This window comes from Ursus arctos, unplaced genomic scaffold, assembly GCF_023065955.2.
Source record: "Ursus arctos isolate Adak ecotype North America unplaced genomic scaffold, UrsArc2.0 scaffold_17, whole genome shotgun sequence".
NCBI lineage: Eukaryota > Metazoa > Chordata > Mammalia > Carnivora > Ursidae > Ursus > Ursus arctos.
In genome coordinates, this window is record NW_026622841.1 from 3,990,652 (window position 1) to 4,010,239 (window position 19,588).

At 42.3% G+C, this 19,588-nt stretch overlaps 1 protein-coding gene across 1 annotated transcript in view; it reads right to left on the reverse strand.

The window, feature by feature from the left end:
* Window positions 1–19,588, reverse strand: part of ZNF407 (zinc finger protein 407) — a 449,588-nt gene that overhangs the window by 54,705 nt on the left and 375,295 nt on the right.

Here is a 19,588-nt window from a genome sequence, read left to right on the forward strand (position 1 = left end):
TGCAACGCAACCATACCATTTCACAAGTGGAAACACCCGTGTAACCTATGTCTTTGCACAGAACCTTTCGCTGCAGAAGTTCCCTGTGCCCCTGCCCCTTCTCCCCATTCCCACTCAGAGGCAACCACTGTTGTGACTTTTTTTTTTTTTTACTTTAGATTAGTTTTGCCTATTCTAGAATTTCATATAAGGTGATTAATACAGTACTTTGTTTTCTGGGTGTGGTTTCATTTGCTCAGCATAATGCCTGTGATTGTGCCGCACTATGCATCAGTAGTTTTTCCTAACTAACTTCTTTTTCTTTAAAAGATTTATGCATTTGGGTGGGGGCAGGGGCAGAGGGAGAGTCTTTAACAGACTCCGCATGGAGTGCATAGCCTGACACGGGGCTCGATCTCATGACCCCAACATCACGACCTGAGCTGAACAGTTAACCGACTGTGCCACCCAGGCACCCCTTCTAACTAACTTCTGAAGAACACATCACCAACAACTACAGTGGCTTTCAGGATTTAGCGGCTGGCTCAGCAGTCCCAAGCAAAACAACGAAATCTGCACAACGTCCCCTTAGAAACGCTCTCCCATGTCATGCTTTTTGTCTTTTGCTACACCTGTCCCGCCTCTGGGATTCAAGATATTTTATTTATCTCTTTCCGTCTAAGACATCACTGACTGCGAAATGCAATTCTGATTTTGAACAAATTATTGGGACTTCTGATTTCAGAAATAATAAAATGCAAAACAAAATCCCCTATGAGTGCCACAATATGACATGTCTGCTTTCTTGGCAGGACAGTGCACTGCTCAGTTAGGTTCTGGACTCAAACTGAGTTCAAATCTAGGCTCTGCCACTTGTACCCTGAACAAGTTGCTTAAAACTATCTGTCTGGACTTGCTTCATGCTCCTACAGTCGTTATTTTGAAGAGCAAATGGTTTTCTATACATGATAAACTTATCATAGTGCCCGACACAGCTAACAAGCTATTCTTTCAGCTTGCCACTGTCACAAAAGTCCTAGTCTCTTCCCTAATTCACCTTCACCCTCACAAAACTTATTTCAAGTTATGCCAACACTTAACTAGGAATCAAGTTACTGAACAAGGAATACATGGCTTAATTCTCCTGGAGATTTTACATTTAAAAATAAGTCTGTTACAAACTGCGTATCCTTGAGGGTGGGGTATACACGCCTGATGACCTGAGCGGGGGGGACTTTCATCTCACTCATTCAACTATGTGCTAGACCTTACAGTTTGGTTATTTCCCTACCACTTACTACCGGTGGATTCAAATATGTGGGACTACCTATAATGTGTAAAATAATCAGCTCTGAACTAACAGGACAGAGTTCAGTGACTTGATATAAGAAAAACAGATAAAAATAAATAGCTCTTCTATATACCAGTAAAAATGATATATAAGTAAAATATAATTGAAAAACTCTATACACAATTGTTAAGAAAATATTTACTATACAGGCAAAACAACTGGTTGAAGGACCAAAAGCGAAAGTAAATGGTGAGAAACAGTGTTCTATACAGGAAGTTTTAAAATTATGAAGATGACAATTTACTTGAAATGTATTCTTGAAGAACATATAAGGTAAGAGAAATGAAGGGAATCTGTTCTTCTCATTGTTAAAAGAGAACATCACAGGTGGGACAAGAGAGGTGGTGTCCAGAGCAGAATAAAGAACCTGGAGAGAAGATGAAAGACGCGTGGGAAGCGAACAAGAGGTAAAGGTGGCGTTTCAAATCAAAGGGGGAAGGTATGGATTAGTCAGTAAATACACTGGGAAAATAACCATTTGGAGGGAAAATGAAATTAGAGCTTTCAGTCAGACTTTAAACCAAAATATGTTCCCAATGGAATGAAGGTTTTAATATGTTCCCAATGGAATGAAGGTTTAGATTTTTAAAGAGACCATAAAAATACCAGAATATAATCAAAATGCTCCATAAACCTGAAATAAAAAGGTATGACCCCAAAGCCAGACACTACACGCAAATGTCTATCTTAAAGACAAAACACGTCACTGAAGGTAAACGACAAGCAAGGAGTTCAGAGTCCACAACACAAACGCGTAACAGACATACGCAAGAGTGCTGAGTCTCACCAGGGATCGTAAGAGCGTCGCGCTGGACAGACCGGCTATGTTGCTGACATGAAGACTGCGCGCACACGACAAGGAGGGGCTGGGAGGAAAGAGTGCTCTCGGGTACGTCCAACGGGGGCAGTTCAGTGGAGGGCAACTTGGCAACACGTACCAAAGCTCTGGAATCGCTGGCTCCTGGATCCCCCTGCTAGGAAGTCATCTCAAGGAACTGGCAACGTGCACAAGGATGCTCACAGGTGCTAGTCCACCCTGTGCAGGCCCTGCCAACAGCTGGCTCTTCCTCCAAGATGAAGGGAAAGGCCACTTCGTCAGGAAGGCTTCCCCAACCACTCATGTGGGGTTATGCCACAGTTCTAGCCTTCCATGGACCCAGTGCTGTTTCCTCATAGCATCTTCAGAACTGGACAACAAAGTTATGTGCACAGTGGTGACAGTGCCCCCTGGCTTCCACTACACAGCAAAGCCTGTGGCCCTTCCAGTCTCCTGATAGGGCTGTGCATGCAGCCCCGAGGGCAGTGCCTGGAACACTGCAGGTGTTCAACAGACACCTGCTGTATCCTTCCAGTGACTTGCAAAGAGTGATCAATAAAATCTCCACGGACTCCCCAATACCCAAAGGTCACGTCTAATCTCCTCGGCATGGCAGACAATGATCTTCACAATTTGTTCCTAGTTTGAGTTTGCAGCCTCACCCCCAGATACTCCCCAACATAAGGTCTTTGACCAGCCACACCGAATTTACCCACTTTGAGCCTATGCATTCCAAGGATTACTCCTCTGGCCTGGAATACCATGTACCTGTCTACAAAACGCCTTCCAAACCTAGCTTCTAACTCCACAGCACACCCTGACTGCAGCGAGCCAAGTGAGCCTCTATGCGTGTCCCTGTGGCATCTGATACAAGTTTCCCTTCTGGCACCTCTTGTGTTGCAGGGGAATGACCTACTAACACGTATCTTCTCCTCTACTAGAGACTGAGAGCTCCTTGAAGGCAGCGCTGTTTCCTTCTGCGTGCCTTCACCTTGCATTCTCTGGCTGTGGTGCTTTAAATTATAGATTAATAACACGGAGAAAAGCTAAAAACCCATAAACACCAGTAATGTAAGAACAATTTAAAATAACTTGAGAGATTGGAGAAGAAATCAGAATAGAAATCAGAAAACATTTATAGCTGAAAGATTTCATAAGTTCTAGAATATTAAAACTTGGAAGTTGCAGCAAAGGCATTACTTAGAGGGAAATTCGGGCCCTTTAGCATTGGTGCTTATAAAGCACAGAGATGGGACAAGTGATTACGCATTCAACTTGAGAAGTCAGAAAAAAAATGAGTAAACCAAAAAGTAGAAGGAAGGAAATAAAACATACGAGCAGAATTTACCAAACATAAAACAAAGACACAATAGGAAGGAGCTGCTTTTTTGAAAATACTAATAAAATTAACAAACCACTCCCAAGCAGTAAGAGAGGGGGCCCAGAGGACGACATTAGTGATGCAAAAGGGACACAGCAGATATTCAGCTCAGAGGCACATCCTGAAACAGGCCTTGCCAAAGTTCATCCACCATGCCTTCGCCACAGCCTCCCCTTCAGATCCCACACTTCATTTTAACAGAGATTCAGCATATGGAAATTCTTATAAAAAGTCAGCACTACGTTCTAATAATGAATCAAAACTCCTCTGGACCCCACTGTTCACAACCGTTTTCCCAAACACACATTTCCAAGTCAGAGGCAGGTTACAGGACACTGGAGAATGCCAACACGCCATGCGGGGCCACAAGCCTGGCAATACCAGAGGCGTGTGGGAATTTGACACTTCGAAGTTTCTAACTTACTCAAGGATGCTGACTTAGAGTGCGCTTGAGTGAGGAGAAAGCAGTTCTACGTATAATTCAGGGAAAAAAGACTTAAAGTTTAGCTTAAGGAGACAAGAATTTAAGTTCAAAATTCTGCTGTATGGAGCAGAAATGTGGAATGTTCAAATAAGCAATCACGTTCAAACAAGAAAATAGCTGTGAAAACCTCAGGAAAAATAAGACAATCTATGTCCAAAGTTTTCAATCCCGTTAATAAAAATAAAATTTCCAAATAGTTTATCTTTTTTTAAAAAATAAATCTCTCTTAAGTTAAAAAACTAAAATGACCCATTCAATGAAAATATGACAGCAAAGTTTGAGACAGGGTCTGGGCTGAATTCGGTGGTTCAACATAAGACCTCCTACTAACAACAGCTCTAAGGTGGTGGTGGCGGCGGGGGTAAGCTCTTTTGTTTTAGAGACCAGAAATGCAACAGAAACAAAATATAATAAAAAATGAAAATTCAGGTACAGGAATTATGCATTTCATACTGAATAATTATTTCTGTACTGCCCGTAAATCCTCTCTGGTAAGCTGTGCATCTAAAACTCATCGAACTGCCAAGGGGTAAACGCAGCCCCATCCATCAAGCAGCCACTTGACAAATACATTCCATAATAGAAGTTTATTTTTATGGGAGGCTGAATCAAGGACTTTCCCATGCATACAAAAACTTGTCAAAATTATTTATGAGTCTTGCTGAGACACACAATATGTCATATCAAACTCCTATTTTCCTTCCAAGCACAGACTGTCAATATCTCCGCTACTATCAATAACGTGGAGCACCGCGGAGAGAGGCCCACAGGAGCCGAGGTCATGTGCCCGGCCCGCCGCTGCCGGAAGCGTCTCCAGCCGCAGTGCCGCTGCGAAGGGCCGATTTACCACCTCTATGAGGCGTAGTTAAGGTAAGCACTGGGGACTGCATTCAGAGACTTGGCAACATAAAGTAAAATGGAAACATATGCTTGAAAAATTATGGTTGATTATGGCTGAAGTAAAACAAAAATAAGATATTTCATCTTTCATTTTGCACACAAAATATTAGTTAAGGCTGATAAAATAAACACTTGAAAATCATGAAAATGGCCCGTCCCCACTGAAGTTTCCATCCTGAAAGATTATTTGGATAGCCTGAATCAGAGGGGATGAGGTGACTCTCAGAAGGTGAGAAGTCTGCTTCGTGAAGGTGACGTGAACTTGGTTCTGCCCTTCCTAATACTGCTACCATCTTACTTCACGAGGAAGCATTTCTTTTAATGAGTTCGGCCTTTCATTGCTCTGTCACTGTCCCCAACACAGGGGATCACACTGGAGTAACAGTAAATGGCCTCTGAGATAAGCTACAGCCATGGGAAAATGCGTTCTTATTTTTCAGCTCTCGGAGCGATGGAAATGCCAGGCTTCCATCCTAAATTAGACCCGGGAACAAGCTGGATACAGCAAAAGCCTAAGTACTTCTCAGAGATTCCCTTATTCTATGAAGAAGTGAGTTTTACCACTGCGGTTTTACCCCCGTGCCATGACACAAGCCATGGCAAGGCCGAAGTAGCCCATGAATTGACCGTGAGACCAGGAGCGACACCCACACCACAATGGCTACATTTTGGTGGCAGTGGGTGGGTGGAAAGTGTGAAAGGGGGGTTGCTGGACATTTACTTCAGTTTCTCAGCACTAACAGAAATGCATACTTGTGAAATCCGCTTCAGGACTTCCCTGCTCTCTGCTCCATCCCATCTGTGTGGGGCTGGGGGAGACAAGCAGCTGCCAGAATGCTTACAGGCCCACAGGCCGTGTCCCCCATTCCGCGGGAACCTGGGAACCTGCTGGCTCGTATTCCAGGGCGGCCGCCACGTGCCCCTGTAGGGAGTGGCAGGCGCCCCTGGGGCTCTGACCTCAGATTAGATGACTGAACAACTGTAATCACTGTGTCCATCTCACCTGGTAACAAGGATTTCATTCAAATTTGATTCTATAGAATAATGCACAATACAGAGGACACAGTGTCTGTACTTGGAGTGAACAGCACAAAAGTGACCAGCCAAGCAGCTTCACTATGGTATAAGCCAGAAACGCATCACGTACTCCCCTGACGGTGATTTAAATTCACTGGTCCTGATATATAAAAGTAACTTTTAATTTGTTTTCCTGGAATGCCTAAATTCAGTACTAACAAAAATGGGTTTGATGATGGAATTTTTTGGTTTAAGTATGTCCTAAATATTGTATTATTTGTTGTGTATCTGAAATTCAAATTGAACTGTGTATCCTATATTTTTATTTGCTAAATCTGAGGACCCTACATTACGGGGTTTAGGCTTCAGAGGGGAGGGGGGTATGGGACTGGAATAGTCCGGTGATGGGTATTAAGGAGGGCACGTATTGCACGGAGCACTGGGTGTTATACGCAAACAACGAATCATGGAACACTACATCAAAAACTAGGGATGTACTGTATGGTGACTAACATAATATAATAAAAAATTAAAAAAAAAAGAAAAAGAAAAATAGAGTCTCTCCTCCTTTTCCACAACAGACAGAAAATCCGGTTGACGAGCTGCATTTTGCATTTCTGATGACTCAGGAACAATTATATGATGTGCATTCAATATACTGTTCTCCTTCTGCACTTGTTACGTATAATCCTTCAGTATTGTTGGTACCTTAACAACTGGCGCTTTTCATTCCTACCTCACCTAAAGTTGTGCTCTTCGTCCGGAAGGAGCTGCTGCAGCTGCTGACTGCTGACCAATAACAGTTTGCAATTTGAAAAAAAGGAAAAGAAAGGTCTTCTCTCTTTAACAGATACCCATAAAATATGTAACTTTCTGGCTCCAAGTTTATGGTAACACCTTAAGCTTCTCAGTCAATGCCAGCTTGGAAGCGCTGCGTAACATCGTGACGTTCTAGTTCTACTCTCACGTCCCATTTACTTCTCTCCCAAACCTCCGACTCGGGTGATCACGTTCGTTACTCCCACAAAACTACCAACGGCCTAAGCTTTTGCTTTATTCCCCATTCCATTTACTTGCCTTCTCAATCTTCCTCTTATTAAGTCAATTTTTCTCTTTCCCACGGGAAAAAAAAAGGTACACGTGAATTCGCAACGCTGGAATAATTCAAACGATACCGGTATGTGTAGTAAAAGGTCAATGCCCCTCAGGACCCTGTGTGTACGTTAGTTTGCATGCAAACACGTATCCGTGGTTCACATTTTTGTAAGGAAAACGGAATACTGGATCCACAAGTTCTGGATTCCACTCTCTTCTAGAGCATATGGCACGTATTGCTGGACTTACACTTTGCTTCTTAAAGCCCTGATGCTTCCTCATTGACCCGCCCATATTGGTCTCTCTGTGCTGAACTCCTACTGTTACAGCCCACATTTTAAAGATACTCCCTCCATCCCCACCCCCAACTGCCTGTTTTCCTTTTTCCTTCTGTGCTAGGAACTCTGTTAGCTCCTGGAGAAACAAACATGGCCAAGGCCTGGCTCCTGCCCCCAGGATCGGTGGGACCTCATGTGATGGGCATTGATGACTCTGAACAGAAATGATCCACTTTTGGCAGGGACTCCAGAAAGACAATTCTGGAAGCGACAACTAATAAACCACACTGGGATGGGGGTGGAAGAGGGAGGCTTCTGGGAGGCTACGTTACTACATCATACAAGAGGCCACGACCACCTTCCGCTGGTGTGATGTCATCACTCTTATGAGCATAATCACTCTCCGAGCGTTCTAGGGCACCTGTGTCACCTTCCCACCTGCAGCCCCAGGAGCTCATGCTTACATGTGTTCTACGTAAGATCCATCACAAAACCGGCAGGTAAATATTAATTGCAACTTAACAGTGAATACCAAATTTTCATTAATAAAGTACATCAAAACTTTAAGCAGAAAAAAGGGACCAAAATGAAAGCGTAACAAGGGGTGGATCTTTCGTGAACTTCCTGGCCCGCATCTTGCTTTCGCCGCATGATGACAGGCCAGATTTGTCCTCCAGTAGGAAGTGATCTAATGAGAACTCTGACACACACACAGCTTTTATTTTGGAAACTGTGCTGGTTTAAATCACATAAGGCTGATGATGTTGAAAGAATACAAAGACAAAGAGGCTATGCCCTTGACTGATACGGTCACTTCAGCCTCGTGACAATAGAAGTGACCGTGACAACCAAGTGACATTCACCCTCTGCCATACAATCACCTTACAGACTGTAAACCCCCTTTACAACCAATTTCTCTATTTATTCTCCCAAGAATCTTCTGGGCTAGGACTATATCATGCCATTTAAAATTAATTATTTTTGAGTAGGCAACACATTTACCTGGTTCAAAATTCACAAGGTACAGTAAAAACAAACATAAGAGAATACAGTAAAAATAAGTGATGATTTACGTAAAATGTATAAAAAAGGAGAAGAGAATTTGATGGAAAAAGAAAAGAATTTTATGGAGAAATGGATTGGAGGGGAAGGACGATAGGGATTTTGACCACGCCAGGTCCTCTAGTGGAAGGACAAGGGATCTTCCCACATGGAAGCAGGCAGAAGGCAGAGGCAGGCCGGGAAGATGGACACAGAAGACAAGGTTCTAGGAACAAGTGGTTTCATTTAATTCAAGAAGGAATTTTATTTAGCACTTCCACTTCGTCTTTGCTGAGCCAGGCCATCCAAGTAAAGAAGAGGAAGTAAAACTGTCCCTGCCCCAGGAGAATTAAATCAACAGAAACAAGCTCCCATGGAAATAGAGAATATTTAAATACGTAGTTAAAGGCCTGTGTTCGAATTCCAGCCCTGCCACAGATGGGGCTGTGGGGACGACAGTCCCCAGTGTCGGTCCCGCCTGAGAGCTGGCACCCGGGTTCCTCACCTTGAAGACGAGCAGCACAAATGTCACACACATGGCAGAGACCACACAGAACAATGAGCGCCAGAGTGACCGGCGCAAGATGGACACATACACACGTGAGGTGTTAGTGTCACAGGAAACAACAGAGGAGTAATAGGGTCAAGGGAAGATTTGGTAGGAAAAATGTCTTAGGAAGAAGTGGAGTCCTTGGGGCAGACAAGAGAAGGGCTGGCTTGGAAGGCTGGGGGCAGCTGCAGCAGAACCAGGGAGTTCTGGAGCGACATGACCTCAGGCCTGTTTGTCTGAAGCCCCTGCCGCGTAAGAAGCGCCCTGGAGAAGTGGACAGCACCCTGGCCCAGGTGGGCAGCGGGCTGGCCAGCGCTATAGGGAGAGCACCAGTGCCAAAGGGCTGCGCGGACAGGGGGGCACGGCAGTGGCAGGAGGAAGAGATCCTAGGTGACCACAGGACATTTACACAATGTTCATTCTTACATGCTCACCGTAGTGGTTAGTGAGAGAAAAGTCAGCCAGCGTAACACACCGGCGATGTCACAGGGGAGGAGACAGGAGGTGGAAAGCAAGATCCTTCCCTGACGGAGAGGAAATGAACTGCTCACGTAGGAGAGTTACTTTGAAGGGGAAGAAGAGGAGCAGACAGAAGCCAGTCTTTTACCCCCAAACAGATGCTTACAATCCCAACCCTCACAGCTCTAGGGACAAGAAAAGGGCCACGGCTGTGATATCATTTGCTAATGGGGTCTAGGTAGTTAATTCCCAAATGTTCCAAAGTACGAACTGTGATGACTTAAAAATTCAGTTGGAATGGTCAAAATTACCCTCTCATGGGATGGAAATGGTTCCAGAGAACAAAGTCCCAAACTCATGGGCAGAATTTTTTTTACTTTATTTTCTAAGCCGCTGCGTTTTCCCTCTGCACTATACCTAAGCCAACGTTCCCCTTCCCTTTTGTTCAGGCGAGTAACTTTGCTAGTGACGCGGTAGGACAGGCGGTAACCGTAGGCCCGATGCAGGCCCTAATTGTAAAGCTCTTACGAGGGCTGAACCTGATCATTCACTGAATTGTTGAGTTGATGGGATTCGTGTAGCTGGTTATAAATTGATAATCTAAATTAATTCATTCAAGCAGAAATCGATTTTGTAACTCCTCGAGAGCTTGTAATAATGCTTACCTCCCACTGCTAGCTGCATTCTCTGTTTCGTAAAGCTGGTCGGGAACAGCTGGATTCAGGTGACCTGCTAGCTCATTAAATCTGTTACATGTTCCTTCTAGTAAATGATATTAAGCTGAAATGTCCTAACGTTGATTTTTTTTCTTTAATTTTATGACAGAAATAACCTAATTTGTAACACAAAATAACAATCTCCTTGGATTACTTTGCCTTGTTAAAATATTTTATGCATTTTTCATTTACACCAAGGTAATGGAAAAACACTTAAACTATCTGTTATTTAAACCACAAGAGATATGTTACTGAAAGTCTGATAGCTACAAAAATGATTGTCTCTTCATAGTCTTTACTTTATATCTGTAATAAAAGGCAGACAATTCAATTCATTGGTTAGTAAATAAAGTACGATAGTTTTTATTTTATTTTCTCTGCATTGCTAGAACTAAAATCAGATTGCTTTTTAAATTCATTTAGAAATAAGACTCATTACTTTCCTTTCCTCTTTCTAATCTAAAATGTCTAATGTCCATTCGGATCCTCACATTTTCTTCATCAACAGAAGTTGTAACCTAATTCTAAATCCCATATTAAAAGAATCATTTTCCAAGCTATTCGCTCCCTGTGTACTGAGGTTGAGTAATGAAATCAGAGCACCTGCCTTTTGTGCATGAGACTGTTAAATACTTGTTTCTAGTAACCTCCTGATTTCATTTCCTTTTCCTAAATAAATTTTAAAATAAAAACATCCAGGATGCCAGAAGAACATAGGTAAAATACATCCTAAGGCTCCAAGTGACCGATCAAGTTTATTGCTATAATAAGTGATAAGCATTTCTCAGATCAGGAAAGGTGACTAATTGAAGCCCTATTCTCCTTCTCTTCAAAAGCTCTAACATTTACACAGAAGGGACACACTCATCCATTTTATGGTGTCAAAAGCTTTACAACTGTTAAAAATTAAGATAATGCTTGTTGGCCTGCCTTTCCAATAGGAACCACCTTATGGCAAAGAGTTTATTAAACAGACTGATCAACATAAAATAACAGCACTGAATGTGTGAACAGTTTAACACTGAACGTTACTCAGTATTAAAAATGAGCTTAAGTGATTTATCTAAATACTGTCTCTAGCACTGAACTCAGTGTGTGAAGTTTCAAAAAATTTACTTTAAAAATGTTTAAAGACCATAAATACTCATGCCACAGCAGCAGTTAAAAAGAGAATTTTAACATATAAGAACAAATGGTTTTATAATCCTAACCTTAAAAAAATTCTTAAAAAGTGATTTTTATTTTGAGATGCACATCCCAGGATAAAAACAATACAACCACTCACTCAAACTATGTGCAGATTTCTCTGGTCTAACACAGAGATTTTAAGGGGGGAAAAAAAGAGAGAAGACGGAGGGCAGCTGCCCATGTCCCCTAAGCTAGGTGAGGCGTGTGGCTCCCAAGTGTCCCCAAGTGAACCACCTTCCCCTCTGCCTTTCCCACCCAACCCCCCTTCTGAGTGTCTTCCTTTAAAAAGAACGCGGAGTTCACTGACAATTTCTCTGAAAACTATAACCTAGAAAAAAACAGAGGGAAAACAGAAATACAACAGACATACAGTGGGATAGAAGACAGGATGACCCAGAGCCACACACGCATTGTCAGCAAAACAACTCAAGAATTAAGGGAAATGCTGATTTCATTGTGGACTGGCACTGACGCTTCTGGGACAGTCCAGTACTTCTACACTTTGTCTTCATCTGCACACTTCACAACTCGCCTACCCAAACCTCAACCTGGCCTGGGACCCTCGCTCTGTCCAGTGGCTGCGGCAGCTTCCTAGCTAGTCTCCTGGCCCCTCTGTGACGCTCCCACCACTCACAGGCAGCCCCGACTCGGTCTTCAAATGTATGTGATCTTAACGCTGCTACCTGGCTCAGCAGCTCCCACTGCGAGGCCCACGGAGCCCTGCCCTCCTTCCCTGCGTCTCCCTCATCTGCCTGAGACCTTACTGCACTGTCCTTCCAGAAGCTAGATTCAATAAACACCCGACTAACACAACGTTCAGAAAGAGAGCAACTGCATGATCTCAGACGGGTTTTCACAAAAAAAAGTCAAAGAAAACACTTGCATACAGTGAGTGGATAAGATTTCTCGCATGTTCCTAAAAAACGCATGGACACAGAACCACAGCTCATCATTTCTGTTACACCTGAATACCACTCCGTCTCCTGGGAATTCCATAGCGTGTATGTCTCGGTACTCAATAAATCAATATTAGCTTTTCTCCCCTTTATCACTCATAAAAACTCTACTTCGTCTTCAGATCTACTGTCAGAGTTTTGCTGGAGCCCTTTGCTTACTGCTCGGACTTGCACTGCAAGGAGCACCCCTCCCGGCCCCTTTTCTGATCTCCCGTCCCCTTGGTCCTGAATGCCACTGCCATCATTTGTGAATGGTTTCCCGATCAGGGGACATGTTGCAAGCAGCACCCCATCATCTGAAAATCGAAGCACTGACCCCGGCACATGCATCGCATGACCACACGCCGGCAGCGGTAATCACACTCTGTGTATGTCTGCCCCTTCCCGCGCTGGCCGCACTGCCCTATCCCAAAACTTTACATAAGAATGCACAATCTCCTGACATGCCTGCTCCGAAAATTTTAATTTCAGTCACTTCTGTGGTTCTTCTCAGTTATTGCTCACAGGCAATATGCATGACTTTCAGCAAATAGTACCTTGACCCAACTTGGTTTTTACTTTTCGTAACTTTGTAATCAGAAATAATTTCAGGCTTACAACTGCAAGCGGAGGTCACAGGCCTCGCTCATCCTTGTGTCGCCTCACTGTGCACATGAGACTTTGTTTCGTCTGCTCCCTATGTGCACATATTATTACTTTCCTTTTTGTAAACCATTCGAGAGTAAGTTTGCAGAACTGATGTTCTCTTACTTGTAGATTTTTCCCTGTGAGTGTCCTAAGAGCAGGGGCTTTCTCTTCAAATGTCATCAAATGTTCCAGTAATGCAATAATGTCATTTAGAGCAATAAACAACCCCCCCCCCAAACGAACACACAAAAGGAAAGGAAGAAAAGAGAGACATTCTGGTGCAGGACGCGGCCCTGGCTCACCCCCCACGCACCGGCACGCCTGCCCATCCATCTCCGCTGCTGGAACGGCCCCTGTTTCTCCCGATCTACGGGGCTCTGCTCAGTGATGACAAGCATAGGCCAATCACCGAGCAGAGTCCCCTCCATGCGAGCTGACCTCACTCACATTGTTTTCTACATCCTGTACCGAGACAGCATTTCTCCCTCATCTCAAGCATCTAAGGTCCAGCACAAAGTACATTTTTCCGGAGAGCTCTCCTTGATTAGGAAGCGCCACTCGCTATTTCCTCGCGGACTACGTGGTGCTTCACCTTGAACACTCCAGCTTCCACCTGATTTTTTAAAACCAACTTTACTGAGGAACAACTTACAGTCAATAAATTAGACACAGAAGTGTGTGGTCCAGTGAGTTGGAAAAATCTATGTACTCTTGTAGCTCTCACCAAAAGTAAGATATAAAATATTTCCTCCCCCCCGCCAACAGGTTTCCTCATGCCCCCCATTCCAGCCCCAGGAAACCACAGATCTGGGGTATGTCACTATCAATTAGGAACGCCTGTCACAAATTCTAAAATAAGTGGAAGCATACTTAATCTTTTGTGCCTGGCCTCATTTGCTCAGCGTTAATGGTTTTGCAAACCATCCGTGCTGCTGGATGTGTCAGGAGTTGGTTCATTTTTATTGCTGAGTAATATTCCATGTTATGCATAATTTGCCTTTCCACTCATCTGTTGATGGGCACTGGCGTTATTTTTAGCTTTGGCTATTATAAACAGAGCTACTATAAACATTCAAATACAAATCTCTGCACGGACATATGCTTTTATTCCTCTTGGGTAAATTCCTAGGAGTGGAATTGCTGGGTCATATGGCAAGTAAGTATATGTTTAATTTTGTAAGAAACCGTTAAACAGTTTTCCAAACTGGCTGTACCGTTTTACATTCCCACCAGCAATGCATGACAATTCCAGATGCTCCGCATCCTCACTAACATTTGGCATTCTCAGTCTTTTTAATTTTAGCCATTCTAGTGGCTGCATAGTGGCATGTCATTATGCTTTTAATTTGCATTTCCCTGATGACTGGTGATGTTTAGCATCATTTCTTGTGCTTTTTTGGCCATTTGGATACCTTCTTTTATATATTTTTTATTCGGTTCTTTGTCTTCTTAACATTGAGCTGTAGATTGTACTTTATATATTCTGGATATATACATAGCATATATCTCTCAGATATATGCATAGCAAATACTTCCTCTTAATCGGCGGCTTGACTTTTAATTTTTTTAATGGTGTCTTTTGAAGAGAAGTTATCACTTTCAATGGACAACTGATCAGTACTTCCTTTTATGGATTGGAACTGTTTGTGTCTTAGCTAAGGTGTCTTTGCTACACCAAGGTCAAAAAGACTTTCTCCCACATTTTCCCTTAGCAGTTTTACAGCCTTAGATTTTATATTTGGGTCTATAAATGCATTTCGAGTTAATTTTTATGAAGAGTGTGAAGTAAGGGTCATGGTCCTGTTTTTCTTTTCTTTTCTTTTTCTTCATGGGTATCCAAATATTCCAATGCTTTGTTGAAAATAAAATATCCTTTTCCCCTTTGTAGAAAATCAACTAAGCATATTATTTCTATCCTTATGCCCAAACCATTCTATTCGACCTTGGTTACTGTAGCTTCATATTAAGTCTAGAAATCAGGTAGTGCAAGCATTTTACATTTTGCTCTTTTTAAAACTGTTTCAACTAATCTAGATCTTTTGCACTGGTACATAAGTTTTAGAATCAGCTTAAAAATTACTACAAAGAAGCCTAGGATTGTGAGGGATCTGTAGATCACTTTGGAGAGAAGTGATATGAACAATATTGAAATAAAAATTTCATTTTTACTTATTTATTCATACATTTTATCCATGGGCATGGGCCATGTTTATTTATTTGTGTATTCGACCCTCTACCTTGCCATACAACGTTACGTAGAATTGATGTTCAAGAAGTGATTGCTGGCTTCAAGAATGACTAGCCCCAGATATGGCACGCGGTTTACTTTACCTCCCCATGGGGTCGGCGTTACTGAACTGATCTACTTCCCTGAAGCACACATAGTTTCTTATTGACAGAGCTGTCATTTCTATATGTCGGTGGCCGAAAGATTAGTCAAAGACTTCTAGGCACAGGGCATCTTAAAATCTCCCCTCAGTGGTAACATCTACCGTTATTCACAGTAAATGCTCCTCTTTTTCCCGTCAGCGGCAGTTTCACCTCGGACAGAAGTCTGAAGTTCCACCTTATGCTACTCTACCAGCTTTTCTTGACCTTATATAGCTTTTGTACATAAATCTTCAGTTTTCCACGTAAATACACTGCCTCTCCCCACTTCTTTCATGTGCTCCAATCCTGGTGGCTTGTGCACTATTCTCTCTGTTCAGAACACTCTTGTGCCAGACAGATCCATGAGGGATTCCTTCCCATCCTCAAGTCTTCGCTCATCTGTCTCATCTCAACAAGGCCCCCCTGGATGTCCCAATTTCATACCGTAACTGCCTGACCCCTCCTCACGCAGCTCCACCTCCAGACCCCAGTCCCTGGTCCTCTTCTCCATTCTTTTCACAGTACTTCACTTGTAACAAACTGCACGGTTTACTTACTCCCTATGCCTTCCGTTGAATGTCTGTCTTCTGCTGGAAGAACAGAAGCTCCACGAGTAGGAGTCTTTGTTTTGTTCATAAATGCATCCTAGTTCCTCAGAGCAGTGCCTAGCGTGGTGCTCAGCAGCCTTCTGTTGAATAAATGAACGAGTCTCCTCCCCCCGCTCACCTACGGCTACAAGCGTGACTTCAGTTCTCATGGATGTGGCAGTGCAGGTGTGAGGAGGTGGGAAGGCCTCAGAGCCTGACATCCTCACCAGCTTCCCTGGTTCCATTCTAAGCTGGGAAGTGCTAACTTAGGTGGGAGGGTCATGTATAAAAGGAAGCTTCAGACCTACTCTTTTCTCTCAAAATTATGTAACAAAACTCATCAGAGCCAGGGAATTCTAATGAGGGCACCGGGCTGAACTTCAGGCTCTGAATGCTGAGTGTAGGACTCATCCGAGAGTTTGAGTAGATGAAGTGGATTAAGTGACGTAGCGTGACCACTGTGAAGATTTACTCGGCTCAGAAATGTTAGAAAAATCACTGAACGTAAAGCTCAACTTACTTCATAATGTTCATGGAAAGCCCATTAAGGTAAGGATAAATTTTAGGAAATGTTATAGAATAGCCATGTTTAAATTTAGTACCAATATTGAATACTTATTGATTTTAAAGAAGAATATATATGCATATGCTACAAAGCTAGTACGCCATTTTAAATAGAAAAATTACCACATGACTCACTTCACTAAAAGAGAAACTATTAATCTTACAAATAAAATTGTCTAGCTGCTATTATATTTACATTTCTCTAATTTTTAGTGGTGCCAAACCATTTAAAATATATAGTTAAGAAACCAAATGTATTACAGAAGATAAGCTAGTCAGAAACAGAACCATCTAAGGTTCCGAGGCACTGCTCCCCGTTAAACGCGATCCAAATCCAAGTGCGTGCACGAAAACAGGAAGCTGACGCGTGGGTCTCCTCTGCTTCCCTCACATTCTGGTCTCCAGGTGTTCCTCTGGGTGTTCGCAGCTTCCTAGCTTCACAAAGTGTAATCTTCCCACGATTTCTCTGACTTGATATAAGCAGGGATTGACATGAACTAGGAAAAGTCGACCTGGAAATTCCATGTGTGTGTGAGGAGCTGAGACCACAGGAGAGGCCGGTTTCAGATCTGATGCCCTTGGTGCCCTGCCAGCTCGGAGCTCAGGACTCCTCGGGTTCATCAGTCTCTGCTGACTGGCAGCTCAGCAGCTCCCTCACCTTCGTGGAGCCACAAACATGTCTGGGCCATCTGTGTCCTGAAGACAGGGGAGGACATATCAGCATCTCCCCTTCCCCACGAGTTTCGTTGACATTCTTTAGTAAAACACACAAAAGACCAGATTGCGGCTCATGGACAGGGTGACTTCACATTCCGCCAAGCTGAACGGCAGACTGAGCTCCTCCAGACGCAAGTGGGGTCGTCTGGGACTGGATGCCAGAGTCAAGAGCCGCGTGTGAATTTCTGTTTGGCTTCTGTAAGAAGAGTTAATGTGGCATTTATGAAAGCTCATTGGAGAAGTTTCCCAGAAATCACCACGGCACAAGTTGAGTTCAAAAGGAGCTCAGCCCCTAGCATTTTACACTGTGTATGAATCATCTGTGGGGCTATAAAACCCACAGTTGAAATGTTCAGGAAACCCTGTCAATTCTTTTGCTTTTGAAAGAGATTTCTGTTGTCATACACACAATTTCAAATGTTTAATAGCATGCAGAAATAGAAAATAATCAGAGAGTGTCAACGTGTATCAAATCCAGGAATTTAAGGGAAAAAAAGATAAAATTAAGACAAAATTTACTTTAATGACCACAATTTTGCTGTAATTTTTTAGATTCCCTTGGCAATTGCCCAATTTAACCAAAACCAGTCCCACTGAAGTTGGTTGGGATACAGTAAGTAACTAAGTACAACATTTGGCGATGAACTTACGGTTCACAGAAGGAATTAATTGAGAGCTGCACGGGCAGAGTTTCATTTCTGTATGCTTAACGTTCTGTGACCCCAGGTACTTCAAGCTTCAATGATGTTTATTACCTTCTACCAGCTCTGCAATAATCTTTAAGACTATGTCAATAATAAGTCACAGAAACCACCAAAACCTTTTCTATAAGTAGCTATTTTTGAGTTTGGTAAAGCATAATTTTTAAAAAATCTTAGTTTAGGACCCTACAAGCTACTTAACATAAATTCAGGAGAATTTTAAGGAGAACACCGCTATAATGACTAAATTTATGGATGCAACAGATAAGAAGGTAAATATAAAGAAAAATGTAAAGAAATAACTATCACAGAAAATCAAACTTCATTTTTTTTTATGACTAAGAAACACAACTCTAGTACCTAAAATACCAAGTCACAGATTTTTCAAAAGTAACAAACAGTTAGCTTTGTGTCACATGCCTTTCCTTTCCATGCTGAGTAATCTGTATACACTTCATTGTGGCATACGTGATGGGCAGTAAAAGGCACCCACGCTGAGCGAACGCTGTGTTGAATTTTGAACAAATCCACCAGTCCTGTTGCTACCACCACAAAAACTGGGAATTTCCCATCACCCCCAAAAGACATGAAATGATTCCAACTTTGTGCCCTTTTGTGGTCAATAAACTCCTACAACCTGGCAATCAAAGATTTGCTTTTTCTCACCAGAGATTTGCCTTTTCTAGAGTTTCATATACATGGAATCAGGTAGAACGTATCTGTGTGAGTTTGGCTTCTTTCACTCAGGATGATGTCGCTGAGATTTGCCCATGTTATTAGTCCATGCCTTTTCTCACCAAGCAGTGCTCCACTGACCATAATTTGCTTACCCATTCATCTTCTGATGGGCATGTGAGCTGTTCTCAAGCTATTTGGAATAAAGCCAGTATGAGCATTCATGACAAGTCTGTGTGGATACGTGTTTTCATTTCTTTTGGGTAAACACCTGGGAGTGGAACTGCTGGGTTTTATATATATATATATATATATATATATACATATGTGTGTATATACACACATATATATGTGTATATACACACACACAGTAGGTGAATATTTAACCTATATATATACGTATATATACATATATACATATACATGGTAGGTGAATATTTAACTTCGTAAGAACTTGCCAAACTGTTTCCCAAAGTGACTGTGCCATTTCACATTTCACTAGCAATGTATGACAATTCCAGAGGCAGCATATCTTCATAACATTTGCTATTATCAATCTTTTACATTTTAGCAATGTGAACGGGCATGGAATGGTAGGTCTTTGTGGTTTAATTGCACTTCCCTGAGGACTGGTGATGTTGAGCACCATTTCATGTACTTACTGCCCTACTGTTTTTTTGTTTTCTTTCATTTCCTGTTGCCATTTCTTATTTGGGTTTTTGTATTACTATTGAGTTGTAATTTGTTATTTGAGTACTCTGGATTCAAAAACTAGGTCAAATATATGTATAGTTTTTCTCCTTTTCTTAATGGCATCTTTTGAAAAGCAAAAAAATTTTAAATTCAATTTACCAATTATGGCTCTTCATTTTGTGTTTTTCATGTCCTATTCAGAAAAACTCTTTGCCTACCCCAAGGGACAGAAAAATTTTCTATGTTTTCTTCTAGAAGGTTTAGAGTTTTAACTTTTAAGTTTTTTAAATTTACTTTGAGTTAATTTTGTGAATGGATATACAAATATTCCAGAACAGCTTGGTGAAGAGACTCATCTTTTCTCCTAGGCACCTTGTTGAAAATCAACTGACCACGTACATATGTGGGTCTAATTCTGGACTCTACTGTGTTCCATGCCTCT